A 5,311-nucleotide genomic window follows, 5' to 3' on the forward strand; every position below is an offset into this window, starting at 1 on the left:
CCCCCTTATCAACATTTCAGTCAAATTACAAAAAAAAAAACCTTGTTGTTTTCACTGCATACATTATTTTAGACCCAGTAACATCATTACAAGTACTCTTCTCTATGTAATGCAGACAGATGGGAGGGGCAGGCAAGGTATGTACTCTTCTCAAGAGTCCTCAGTCCAGATGCAAGGTGGGCTGGCTCATGGGAGGAGTTATGCAAAAGGTGAAATGCCCTAAAGGGTGGATGTTAGTCTGAAGGAGTGGGAGTTTTTAGGCGGGCTGTTTTTGCATGCAGACTGTCCTGGGTAATGCTCACACGTGATACCGAACCCTGATGATTGAAAGAAATGAAATCCAGTGAATGAAAAGAGCGGGCCAGGAACATTAAGGCTGGGGATGAAAGTGCTATTTGATGCTGGAAATGAGGCGGGCTCCATCTGACTTGCTGCTGCTGCTAATGCATCGTATGAGAAGCTCACAGACAGTGAAATCAGAAGAAGCAATTTTAGTCCAGGAGAGGAGACGGTACAATTATGCAAGAGTGAAGGGAAGGCCGGAGTTCAGCTTTAAAACACTTGGGCATATGGGATGGGCATGTTTGTCTAAATTCTTGTCTTTTTAAAGGTTCTTTCACATATGCTACCAGATCACGGTGCTATAGAATATTATGACGTTGCAGAGATCACTTTTAGCTGTTAAAACCAGTGTGGAAGCAGTGGTCTCATAGCAGAGGTCCAATATGCCTACTGCTGAGTCAATGCTAGAGCTCTCCAGTTATCAGGGAGCATGAACGTTACTGATTTCAGAGCTCTGACTCAGCAGTGGGCATGAGAGACCAGTGCTTCCACACAGAGGGCAAGGCTCCTTTTCTGCTGCATGCTGACAGGGGAAACAGGGGAAAACATTTTCTCCTCTGTTTCCTTAAGAAAACAAAGAGTTAAACTTTGCTCACCTTTACCTTTAATGCACTTGAATTGCTTTTACTCACTCAAACTGGAAGTTCAGTTGGGCTTTAAAACTCGTGCCGGTGTGATGGGATTTTTTTTTTTTTTGCTTCTTTTTCTATTTAATTGTTCGGCTCACAAAACTGCACGCAGTCAGCATCTCTGAACACTTCTCTGCGCCTGGAGGTTGGGGATAATTGTTCAGGATGGTGATGCCGAGTTCAGTACAGAACTTCATTATGAAAGTGTTTCGTAAAGTTTGGGAAAGTACAGCTAATGCAACCTGTTTTTACTGGAGGCAGTGTAATGCCTTGGGAAGAAAAACCGCGGCAAAGGACAGCCTAAGGAAGGAAGGAAGCAACGGTTATAGGAGAGGGTTAAATGAGCCATCACTTTGGTAGAATGCCCTCATTCTAATGCCACCTGCCAAACATTGACTCAAACACAATGATTTCGATCATAAACCATAATTTGCTTCTTTAGACTCTATTAGACATTTTGAATAGGGTGAGAGTGGTGTGAATGTGATCTGCAGGAGCAGATGGCAAGGAATGCAATTTGCCTATAAAACAGCAGGTATAGCTAAAACATAGAGCTCTCAATAGGTTGAGTGGTACTGGCGGTAAGGATCCAGTAGACCATACTTTTTCTGTGGGTAGCTGCCAGTTTGGTTCAGGCATGCTATTGCTAGATGTATGCATGGGCCATCTGCTGACCATCATACAGTAGTGCATGCTCTCATGGTCATGTCTTTACTAAGCGTCAAGTTAAAAGCTGGCTCAGTGTACTAAGAAACATCCTGCAGTTAATTCCTGTTACTTCCTTATTATCACTGTATGATGTATAGTGTTTTTGCTACCCTGGATTCAACCTCAGCCTCACCTCTGGTATGTGTGCCTACCACCAGAGTTTACTTCTTACACAACTTTGCCTAAACACTGCCTGCCCCGAACTTCATCTATCTGTAGACTATGCTTCTGTCTAATGGTTCGCTGCTTACTGACCAACAGCAAAACCTAAACTGGTGCTTAGATATGTTAAATGTCACTATAGTCGAAGAGGACATGAATTATCAAATGAATCTACACCAGGGGTAAGCAATCTTTTCACAGCAGCTATTGTGGATCTACAAGCCCCGTGAGGCATTGGCATTGCAAGATCCTGACAGCCATGTGTATGACCCCCAGAGGCATAAAGGGATTTGTAGTTTCTGCACAGCTAGAGTGCCGATTTTCCCTACCCATGAGGCATTGCAAAACTCTGACAGCCACATGTATGACTCCAGAGGCAAAGGCATAATAGGATTCGTAGATTCCACACACCTGGAGTGCCAAGATTGCCTACCCCTGATCTACACTAAGTGCCTACTTTATTGGGTAAACTTGATCGATGATGCTGGTAGCCAAGCAAATCATGTGGCTGCAACTCAACATCTACAACAAAGCATGTACATTGGTCAAGATTTTCAGTTTTTGCTCAAGCCAACATTACGCTGGGTGAACTAATACAGCCTTTCTCAACCAGGGGGCCTTTTGGCTTCCTCTGGGTGCCTCAAAATTTTTTGGCTATCCCTCCCACCCTCTACCATGCTGCTGCAACTCCTAAAGTAGTGGTAGGATTCTGATGTGAAGGGGGGACTGAGAACTCTGTTGTGAAGGGGGAACTCTGACATAAAAGGGGTTCCTGATTTAAAGGAGAACTATTGGGTTAGGGCTGGTCCCCATAGTTCTCCTTAGGGTAACGGGAGGACACAAACTACTGTCCTCCCGTCACCCAAAGCTCAGTATACCACGAGCTACAGCTCGCGGTATACTAAGACACCGCAGCTGAAGCGGATCCCGACAATTATGTCTGTATCCGCCCAGCTGCGTGAGTGACAGCTGGCTCTGCCTATCTAGAGGCAGAGCCAGCTGTACCCACCCCCTCCCCCGTCCGTTCCGCCAGTCAGCGCTGGAGGATCGGAGCGGGGAGGGGGGAATCCAACCCCTCCCCTGTCATGGCAGAGAGCCGTGAAAAAAAGGTTGGGCAACGCTGAACTAATCAACCCGGACCATGGGACGATTGCTGATGCATGATGTGCTGGTTTCAGCAAATTATGAAAATGTTTTACAGCTCGAACTACATAAAGCGCCAAAGATTTTTTAAAAAAGTATTTCTGGCATAGATCCGGGTAATCTCAATATATTTAGCTTGTACATCTAAAAATTTCAAAAACAAATATCTCCTAGAGAAACTGTTCATTGTCGTTAACGATCCAAATCCAGCATGGAGAGGATATCAGGGGCCTTTCACCGAGGTACAGGAAAAAAATACAAAGGGAAGGGGATTGTCACACAAACACATACTCTAATCCTTCTTTAAAAATATAAAAAAATATAATCTAACCAGAAACAACAACAGGCAAATACATATGGGGGAAAAAAGAAAGATGTCTTGTGTTCGGCAGAATATCCGCCGCGAATACCTAATACCCAGATTGTAAACAAAACAAGTATTTTTCAATTGCGCTAAGGCTTCTCTATTCTGCGATACTCCTGATAAAAGAATTACGAAAAGAGATCTGGCACAATAGAAGCAGCTGTGGCTGTGTTATGCATGAGTGCCGACACCCTCCTTCTGCGTCCAGGTGGAATCGATTTAGACAAAATGTTTACCAACACTCTGAAGCCACAAGAGCTATGTTAAAAAGGAAGATGTTGGCTCGTCGGCCACAGTTCCCTTCCATGCATTGTTCTTTAATATTCTGGTCCTAGCAAGCTTAAATTGGATGATCAGAAGTTTGGCTTGACTAGGATTCTGGGTAAGAAATAAAGGCAACGACATCTGGTTCATATTTATAAGGGGGTATCAAACCGATGAACGTTCAATCAGTTTTAATTCAAGCTTTAAACAAGCTTAATTCAAGGGGAAAAAAAATAATTATCTAAAATGTTAAAACGGAGAGGTCAAGCTCAGATGGGGCTTTTGAGAGCATGCATACACAAGCCCGTTCTGTGTGTCCAGGATTCTTGGCACCGCAATGTTATTTAGTATAGACATAGGCGCCATGATGATATTTAGCATACACATAGGCAACTGAATGTTTCAGAGGAAGATGAGCCGCCCCCTTCCCCCCACTATCTGTTCATATCACTCCAAACCAGGATTCAGCTAGAAGGCAGTCAGAAATCGAGCAGTAACTGAGTGTGTCAGGAAGGTCACATTATCCAAGGTGTGGACATACCCTTATGGGCACATGTGCTTGTCCTGTCACATGGCACTGCAAATAGGGTCACTACCAGACAAGCTTCTCAGCACTTCTTAGCAAATACCCACTGGCATACACACCCAGGGGCCTTGACTCAGAACTGGCTACTTAATGCCCCACATTTGACATTGCTAAGTGGTCTTTGGCTCACCCTGTGACCTGGTCTGGTAACTTGGTCTTGACCACACACAGACTCCTGCCTCACACCTGCCTCTTTAATAATATCTTTGCTTGATTGTTGGCTTGATTGTTGCAAAGCCACAGCTTGTCCTTGCACCTTGTACATGTATGCAATATTGTACTCTAATGCCCTTCTGCTATGACCCTGGCTTGTTCCTGCTGCAACCTACTGACCAAGAGCTACACAGCTGCGTTCCTGCTCTTCCCTGAATCTGCATCCTCAGCATGCACAAGTTCCGGCGATCCCTACAACATACGTCACACACTTGTGCCACTATGCTGCCCTTGCACAGTTGCACTGCCCGATAGTCAGGTGTTTTTTAACTGGAGGTGCAAGGAAAGCCCCCATTGCCAACTTGGTCTTCACTAAGTGCATCAAAGGGTGTTATTGCATGTATTACACATAGCATCATTCCTCTGATGTAATGTTCAGGGCAGCTGTTATGGAAGTCTCTCTGCAGAAAGCCCACATCAATTTTTAGCCCCATACAAAACCCCAGAGTTTTTTTTACTAGCTGCAGAACACAGAACTGGGAGTGGTAGCTTCCACATTTTACACCAGATCTTTTATTGGGTGTATGGAATGTGATACACATAACTACACTTTCTACACCTGGTCAGGTGAGTATGACTGTTTTATTTTAACCCCCTAGACAAAACGAACACTCAACCCTTGTAGTTCGGGGGCAGCCCCACTGCAAGGGTACGTTTTTTAAGTTCTCAGAGTTCTTCTTTAATACCGTTCTCCTGTGAGTCCTGGGTGGCATGATAATGCGTCAATGATGCCCTGAACTCACAAGAAGTGGATTTGATAATGTTGGGGGTCATTTCTTCTTTAAATGGCTCTGGTCTCTACAACTATCAGGACTCACCCGCCAACAAGGACAGAAGAAGACCTGGGACATCATGATTGGACCAAAGACCTTTGACATCATCAGTTTTTTAAAAGTACTC

At 44.5% G+C, this 5,311-nt stretch overlaps 1 protein-coding gene across 4 annotated transcripts in view; it reads right to left on the reverse strand.

Annotated features, from left to right (window-relative positions):
* Positions 1-5,311, reverse strand: part of NEGR1 (neuronal growth regulator 1) — a 429,891-nt gene that overhangs the window by 164,997 nt on the left and 259,583 nt on the right. The window lies entirely within an intron of this gene.

This window comes from Nanorana parkeri, unplaced genomic scaffold (assembly GCF_000935625.1).
Source record: "Nanorana parkeri isolate BGI_ZX_2015 unplaced genomic scaffold, ASM93562v1 scaffold79, whole genome shotgun sequence".
NCBI classification, from domain to species: Eukaryota; Metazoa; Chordata; class Amphibia; order Anura; family Dicroglossidae; genus Nanorana; species Nanorana parkeri.